Here is a 9088-nt window from a genome sequence, read left to right on the forward strand (position 1 = left end):
GTGTACGTATGTATCTTATTTTATTACCATTTCCTTGTATTGATTCGAGGACCATTGTCAACTCCTACCCTTTTCTCATTCCTTTGGCTACTTTTCACAATGAAAGCTGAATACACCACAGATGCTTCTTTGCTCATATGCACATCACAGCCAAAAAAGTAACTTCCAGGGAGAGAAAATTAGGGTCATGTTCCATGTTGCATTTCTTGCTCTTTACAATGGTGTGGCAGCCTATTCTGAATGTAACAAGTTGTTAGGAAGTTGATTGGGCGGGGGGGAGGGGGAGGGGGGACGGGGACTGAGTGGTCACGGGAGGATTTTTCCATTGGTGCACATGCACTGGAGTGTCTGTGCACTGAAGACTTTGGCAGTCAGTGATACAGGGGTTGAAGGAGACATGTGAGTATGTTTACTACTGACAGCTGCTCAGTTATTTCTTAGTAGACAGGTTTAAGCTTCAGGGAGATTGTAGAGCTGCCTTGTGTGTGGCCTAAATCCTGCTGCAGTGAGCAGCCCAGTGCCAGTAGCTTTCACATAGTCTTAGGAAATTTTGTTTCCTGGTTGACCTTCAGCATGGGGAGTATGTTACTCAAATTGCCAATTGCTCAAATCACGAGCGAGACTTTATAAAGGGGGATAAGGCAAGGTGTCATGTTTATTGATCACATGAGTTAGACATAGAGGTTCTGGCACACCATTCATACAAACACACACAAATCATCATACACATCATTACACACAGGCATACACATACACAAAACAACCATTTCATCCAAACATACGCCAGATATAGTTACTAGCAATAGTTGCTCAATATCAGCCCAGGGTGGCCAACCCAGGCTTATTGAGTAGATGATGATGCTTTGAAGATAGCAGATTTAAAGATAACACCTGGAGTGGGATGAACAGATGCACTGTGCTCCGATGAAACAGCAGTAGAGAAAGAGACTCACCCAACTTGGTATTTTCAAAGTGTTCTTTTATCGGGATTGGCATCTTTTGTTTTAGTGCTTTGGGGTTTTTCCATACCCAGCTTCTGTTATTGCGGTTGTTCTTCTTTTGTCTTCAGCTTATCTTAGCCTTGGAGTGTTTTTGCTGCCCACACGGCAGCATTTCTTCTTCTGTTATCTCCTTTGTGCCCTCAAGCTTCAAAGGGATTCTTCAGCTGTTTGATAGTTACTGGCTGGTAATTTATACATCTGGCACCTTGTTGCTTACATAAACAGTTAAATCTTCTTATGTCTCTGTGCCATTCTCTCACCATTCACCCTTTTACACACACTCATACATAAAGGCTATGCAGAGTTTATTCACTTATGTCGAGCAGAAGGATACAAAATGTAGTTTTCAAGTTGCTTACCGGACAAGACTAACATGGTTATATTTCACTATTATTACACTCTATGTTAACATCAGATACATTAGTTCAGTTCATGCTACAAGTATCTCCAGTGCCTTAGCATGTTTGTGAGCTGCAACGAATTTACTCCAAAACTGGATTACAGATGTGTTTCACAGATATGTGTAAGATAGTCACTACTGTGGCTCATTGCTTTTGGGAGGTTAATTAACCTGAAATACACACTATCCAAAAATAATTAGGGGCCTGGGAAGAATAACTATTGAGGAAAGGCTGAAAGAACTAGGATTATCTAATCTGGAGAAGTAGGACTGAGGGAGGATTTGATAACAGTCTTCAAATACCTGAAGGGTAATTACAGAGATGATAGAGATGGGTTTTTCTCTGACTTCAAACTAACACAGCTAATTACCTGTCTTTTCTCTGTGGCCATAGAGGACAGGACTAGGAGCAATGGACTGAAGCTGCAGCAGAGGAAATTTAGGTTGGAGACTAGGAAGAACTTTCTAACTATGCGGGTGATCAAGCATTAGAACAGGCTACCTAGAGAAGTTATGGAATCTCCATCTGTGGAAATTTCCAAGGCCAAATTGGGCAGCCATTTGGCTGGGATTGTGTAGTCAGGGATAATTCTACCTTGAGCATGGGGCTGGATTAGGTGACCTCATCTGGTCTTTTGCATCCCAATTTTCCTATGACATATGTATATGATAGAAGCATGTGGTAATAGCTAAGTAGCAAGAGCAAGGACATGCATTGCCTGGATACACAACTATCAAAAAATTAATCAGCTACGTTAGGCATCTATATTTCAGGGCAAAAAGTTAAGAACTGCACAACATAGATCAATAAAGCAGACAGCTCTTTTATCAGTGCTTTAATAAAACTGCTTGCTATATTGCAAGAAGCAATTTTTTTGGTGATATCTTTGATTGAACAACTTGAGAGGTGTTAGACAAACTTTTAGGCAAAGTTACTTTCTTCAGTGCGCTTCAGGTTTGGGAAGATTTAAATGTAACCTGATCCTGGATGTATGTAATGTACAAAACAGTGTGACTATTGCTGTGATAACAGCATTTCTAAGTGGAAATTAATGTAAATAGAGAAGAACATGCTGTACGACAGACATATTTTTATTGACTTTTTTACAATATACCTAACAAGATAAGTAAGAGTGGTGTTGTAGCCATGATGGTCCTGAAATTATGCGAGAGGCAAGGATTTCTTAGGGTGATATCTTTTATTGGATGAACATGTGATTGAAATAAAGTCAGACAAACTTTTGAATGCAAGATATTTTTCATCAGGTCTCTGATCGCAGGAACCTAGGCCCAGTATAGTGAAAAAAGAGCCTTTCTCCTTGGCTGTTTTTTTCACTATGCTGGGCCTGGATTCATATGATCAGAGACCTCACAAAGAAAGTCTTGCATTCAAAAGTTTGTCTGACTTTTTCCCAATTACATAGTTGATCCAATAAAAGATACCATCCTAAGAAATCCTTGCCTCTTGCATAATTTCAGGACCATCAAGGCTACAACACCATTCTTACTTATCTTGTTAGTTATGTTGTAAAAAAAGTCAACAAAAACTTTTTGGTTGTTGTATAGGCATGCCCCATGCTGTCAAATTTTTGGACCCATGGGGAGCTCTGTAGGCTGTATAACATGGCCCTGCATGCTATACTGGGCATGCAGAGACTGGTGAAGGCAGCATAGGGCCAGATAATGGTGCACTGTGCCAGGCAGAGGCAGTGTGGGGCCCAACCCTGGGAAGGTGGCATGGGGCCTGATCCTGGTGCCTATGGCCCAATCTGGCCCATGGACCAGACCTGCACCAAAGGGTAGGGCGCCACTGGATTAAGCTAAAATAAAATATCTCATCTGATTTGGGTTCCTGGAGCTGACACCACCCAATGAATAGGATACTATTCACACTAGCATTGGGAAGCCATGTTTGCAAACTGCAATACTATCACACAAGGTGGCCTCATGCTTGCATGAGTTTATAACTGCAGAGGTACACCCAAAAAGGAGTTGGTCTCTAAATCCAAGAAGAGGTAGTATGCCTGCCATTTTGCCTACAAAGTTCTAAAACAGGCAATACCTACAATAGAGTGAGATGATGGAGACCCAGGACGTGGAAGCACTGGATCAAGTAAATTTGCTGCCCTTTTGACTGTAGTGGTGATGATAATCTAGTATTGTTTCATAGGTCCAAGAACAGTGTAGGACATTTTAAAACTCATTGAACATAGGTACTAAGCATGGTAATTAGATTAGTTATGAATATTTGTAGTGGTGTGCTATCTTAATGTTAGAATAGTAGAATAATAGGGCTGGACAGGACTCAGTGGTTTTCAAGTGTTGCATTTTGGCTTGTAATGGAAGATGCAACATTAAGGACTATATGTCTTTAAGGGCTGATTTTCCCAGACAGAGACCTTTGTCAGGGTTAGGGTTAGGATTAGGGATAGGTTTATGGTGCTGAGAACCAGCAGCTGATGGTTTTGCTGTTATGCACAGTCAGCTAGACCCTTACACAGTTGTCGCAGAACACCAGCACATCTGGGCACCTGTGTGATCTTCCGTTTCCCCGCTCCCAACCTCAGCCCTTCTGCTGAGACTCTTGTGGGTCTCTCTCTCTTCTCCTCACTCCATTGTATGGTTATTCTCCCCTAGACTGGATGGGATAGGCACCTGGTTGACACCCGCTCCCCCTCTGACTCTCTCCCATGGCTGAATGGGCTTCAAGGGGCAGCATGTTAGAAGGGAGTAGGGAATGAAGTGTTTTTTCACTGGAGGTGGTGGGAGGGGAGAGGAGAGGAAGGGAGGGGAGGAAAGGAATCTCTCTCTGTAGAGCCCCAGGCATGGAGGAGCAATAAATGCTGAGAGGAGGTAAGTGGGGTCACTAGCACACTTGGCATGGCTGGAAGAGGAGACTGGATATCCAAAGAGCTGCTACATGGATTCTCCAGCCAGGATAGGGAATGGTGGACTTCAATCTGAGGGGAAGGGGATATAGGGTCCACTATGAAGGGAGGCCCTGAAGTGAGGGATAAAAGATAAACAGAATAGAAAATAAGCACAACCTGCTGGAACATGCACTGAGCTTGGCCTGCAGAAAAAAAAAAGTGTAAATGTGTGTAGATTCCTGTAGATTCCTCTTTTATTAATACACAGAATGATTAAATCATGTCTAATGAATGATGGATGTTGCATTTAAGAGGGTAATGAAGAAAAAGAAATGTAGTAAGTTTGGGAGCAAAATGAGTCATGACTGAGAATGTGTCTGAGAATTCCTTCATTCTTTCTCCCCCCCTGCATTTTTACTAGAGTCCTGAGAAAGAGTTACCTCCTCCCCAACCCCCCCCCAATAAAAAAAAATTAAAAACTACAACAAAACAAAACCCCAAACAAACTGTGGTCTCTGGTGACCTAAGATGTTCTTTTAGTGTTGAGTTGCAACATACACTCACTTTCAGACTCTGTGGATTTCTTTTTTTTTAAACTATTGTGCAACAAGCTGGTATCTCACAAGCCTGTCCATATTTTAGACTGAAGTTTTGGGGGTGGGATTTGGAATGGAGAAGCTTGCTTTCTCAAGAAGTTTGCTTCCATTAAAAATTATTGAGCCATGCAGATTGTGAATCCAAGGCGCTAGGACTCTAGTCTCAAGTCACTGGCTCTCATCATTCTTTTATCTCACCTGTCTGCACTGCAAACCTACTAGACTCCACATTAAGTTTTTGTCCATGAGAGGTTGAAGTCTAAGGAATTTCTGATTACTGAACTGCCACCAATTTCTGATTACACTGATCTGCTACCAAAGATAGTAATTATAATAATACAGAATTATACACAGTTGCTTACACTAGAGGAACATACCTTTTATTCTTCCATCATGTCAGACTAATTCTGGGGTGGATCCAGGGAGCAGTGCACTAATATAGTTACACCCCCCTTTGATTCTTGCTCCACCAAAACTTTAAAACCAAGTGTCTGGTAGTGGCAGCAGCGTTTCTGTTCAGGCAGCAGTGAGACCATCAATTGAGTTTATAGCTCCCTACATCTACCTTACCCCCTCTAAACTTTTAATTTGTAGGTATTGATGACTGTCCCAGGGAAATAAAACCGGAGGACCTGGAACAGCCTCCCGCAGCGGGACCCGAGGCAGTGGCAACCCGCCCAAGAAAAGAAAGAAAGAGCCCTGAAGAGAGGGCTTACTTACCTCCCATAGGGAATGGAGAGCCGCGCTGAGAAGGGCCGCTTGCGTGGTTCATCAGCTGCTTTTATTGCCAGCTGGTGGCGGCACTGGCGGATGACGTAAAAAAAAATCTCTGCCCAGGAGATTCAAAAGCCAGTGGCGAAAGGATGGCGGGAGAGATGACAGGGATGCCGGAGGGCAAGGTTGCTCCCTGGCCAATGTCCCAGGAAGGTCTGCAGCCCTGGTAGGGGTGGTACAGAGACCCTCTGAAGGAGTCTCATCCATATTGAAGAGAATGGACGACATTAAGGGATCGGAGAGGACCACAGATGCTGGACCCATGAGTGGGATGGGCCGAAACCCACACCTAGAGCCTTTCATCATTTTATTTCTTTTTTTCATTCCACTTTGATTTTGGGAGGGACCTGGAGTTGTGACCAAAGAAAGACCCTCCATGGTTCCAGGGTCACAAAGGAAGATCGAGGCCAGATTGGTACGAACCTCGGAGGAAGGTTGGGCGCGAAGGCGGGGACAAATCATACACCTCCCGGCTATCTGGGATAGGTGAGTCGGGGAGCAGGCCAATGATTCACCATCCGGTGATCCTGAGGGTTGGCACATGGCTGGGGTGTAGGGGAGGTGGAGCCCCAAGAACGTCTCCGGCAGGTAGTACTCAGAACAGCGAGAAACCCCGGGAAGGAGCCTCCCCACTGAAAAAGAGAAGACCAAGTCGTGGCAGACGAGTGTTGGGGCTTCCCTCAGGGTGAAGCGCAACCTAACACCTAAGTTCTGGGGACATACCCCTTGGCTGGAGTCAAGTGAACACTCGAAAGCCACCCAAGAACGCCTCTGCAAGATCAGACAGAGGCAATGACCCTCTCTCCTTTTGAATAGTTTTGATGTTCCACTAATCAAGCTAACCTTTCTTTTGCAATTCTGATGTCTGTTAGCTGCGCCTGGTAATGTGTGTTCATTTCACAACCCTGAATGTTTTTAACTCATTTCAATGATGTTATTTTTTTTGCTTCAATGTTAAACTGAATAATATAGCCTTAGGCCCCTAGCAGATTAGTAAAGCTTCTAGTTTCTTTTACATGGAGAAAAATATGTGCTATAATATATAGGACTATGCACCATGCCATCTGCACCCCCTTTTTAAATTCTTAGGTCCACCCATAGGCTCATTGCTCAGTGTCTCCTTGCATTTATGGGCTCCCTCAGAAGCACTTCGCAAGTCCCCTTTCATACAGGAGAGGGAGACAAAGGAAAGGGACATTAGTGCCAACAGGTTTCTCACTTTTTCTGATTGTTGCCTAAATTTAAGAAGGTGTTATCTGGTGGTATTAGCACAGTCTTTGAAATTTTGGAATTGCTCAGATCTGCTCTGTTCAAATGATATTGAGTTATTTCCAGAATGTCAGGGAAACTGAGAAATACCTTCAATGGAATGGACCAAGTAAAGGCTAAGCCTACCATTAATACCCAGCTGTCAGCCACCATGATGATTCAGTGTGGTATGGCTGGTGTGCTGCAGGGCACAGTACTGCTTGCTGTGGACAGGGGATTCCTGCTGCAGGTACTGAGAGCTGTAGATATTACTGCTACCAAAAGGAATCTCTGGGGCAAGTAGGCTGCAGAGAGGAATGGCAGAGTGAGGAATATTTTGTGGGGAGGGAGGGGGGTTGTTATGGTTATCCCTTCATTGAAAGAGTAGTATAGGCTGTGCTGAAACTTTAATCAATATATATACTGCTAACACAAAGGATTTGCTAAAGCATTGGCCAGAATAGCATTGGATCAGCAAACCTGACCAATTCAGGAACTCCTTACATAAGCAAAACTTTGAATGTGGGCCAGATGTGCATTCATGTCAGGAGATGGGAGGGGGAGATGGCTATACAAGGTACAGAATAGTCCAGTACCAGGATAATAGAGATGTAATGAGAACACCCAGATCAGGATATGGAACAAGCCCATGGTACAGGACAGTTGAAAATATTCAAGATATTGGTGGAACTTAATAAGTAATTTGTTTGATCACCATATAAAAGGAGAATTCAAAATTATGGGAACTCTGTATTGGCCTAAAGGGCCTATGTGGTGTTGTGCCAATACTTTGCCACAGGTGTGTTAACACCTTGTCTGTCAGATCACAAGTGTGTTAGGGCCACACCTTGTAGACAATAAATCTCTGCCACTGAACTGAGTTTATGGTTGTCCTTTAAAACAAGAGTGGTGTTGGGATCTCCTGGCAGAAACTTTTTGCCAGCACCTCAGTCCCTGAGACTTCAACACTGACAACACATCAATAACACCTGAGGAGGACAGTGATGATGACAAGTAAAAGTTTGTTTAGCTTCCAGATCCTTACTACCTGAACTACACAGAGGAAGCATAGAGCTGGGAACACAAACTTCTGAGGGTCTAGTGCAGGTCAGTTATTGCTGGTGCTAACAGCTGCACAGGACCCTGCTCTAACTCATGGTGCTTTACATAAAGCATTTCATCTAAATGAAACACCACACCCACACACAGAGATATATAGATACACACACACACACACACACACACACACACACACACACACACACACACACACTATGCGTGTGTGTGTGTGTGTGTGTGTTTCATTTTAATCATGGAAAAATGTGGATTTGGGATTACTTTTTTTTAACCAAAAATTGGGTATTTTATTAAATCAGAGAAAACCAGGATCCCTGCTCAGAACAAAGTTTGCTGGGGTTAATTAATGCATGACTTTTTGGTGAACTTCCAGTTCTCGTGAGACCATGTACACAGCAAAACACTTTCATGATATAGAACAGGCTTGTTCAACACATGGCCCGCAGGCTACCATGCGGCCCGCCAAGCTGTTTTCTGAGGCCCGAGGTGCTGCGACGGAAAATGAAAGTAAACACTGTTTACTTTTGTTCCCACCCCTTGTCCCTCCCCCAGCCCCTCAGCAGCTTCCTAATGGCTGCTGAAGGGCTGGGGAAGGGACAAGGTTCCCACATGCACCGTGTTAGCTTGATGTTGCTGACACAGTGTGGCTCCTCTTCTCCCCCCTCGTTTCACGGTGTCCCTTCCTAGCCCTGCTCCTCCCTTCCTCATTTGCATGCCAGTTCCTCCCCTCTCCCTCATTGCAGGGTTTCTCTTCCTGGCCCTGCCCCTCCCTTCCTCATTTGCATGCCAGTCCCGCCCCACACCGGTCCCCGCTAGCTGTGCGGACTGAAGCAGGCTGCGGTGCAGTGGGCAGGCGAGCGTGGGGGGCGCGGATGCTGACTCGGAGGGATGCTGCAGCCGGGCCTGTGGGAGATGCTGCTGCCACTGCTGCTGTGGCTGTGACTGTTGGGGGCGGGAAGCCAGTGCTGCTCCCGCCTCCCCGCATCTCCACTGTAGGGTCTCTGCATGTCCCCCTGGCTGCTGAGCCCAGGCGCACAGGTGTGGGAGCATCCTCGAGGCTGCCCAGGTGGCAGAGAGGACACAGCGGAGTCAGGAGATGCCCCTTGGCCCCTGCTCCCATAG

General features: G+C 44.8%; 1 long non-coding RNA gene across 1 annotated transcript; it reads left to right on the top strand.

Moving 5' to 3' along the window:
* Positions 1-326: 326 nt before the first annotated feature.
* Positions 327-7769, top strand: LOC132247761 (uncharacterized). The gene is made up of 2 exons (XR_009459161.1): positions 327-399; positions 5462-7769. It is a non-coding gene; the product is annotated as an uncharacterized LOC132247761 (long non-coding RNA).
* The last annotated feature ends 1319 nt before the right edge of the window (positions 7770-9088 follow it).

This window comes from Alligator mississippiensis, chromosome 1 (assembly GCF_030867095.1).
Source record: "Alligator mississippiensis isolate rAllMis1 chromosome 1, rAllMis1, whole genome shotgun sequence".
In the NCBI taxonomy this organism is placed as follows: domain Eukaryota; kingdom Metazoa; phylum Chordata; order Crocodylia; family Alligatoridae; genus Alligator; species Alligator mississippiensis.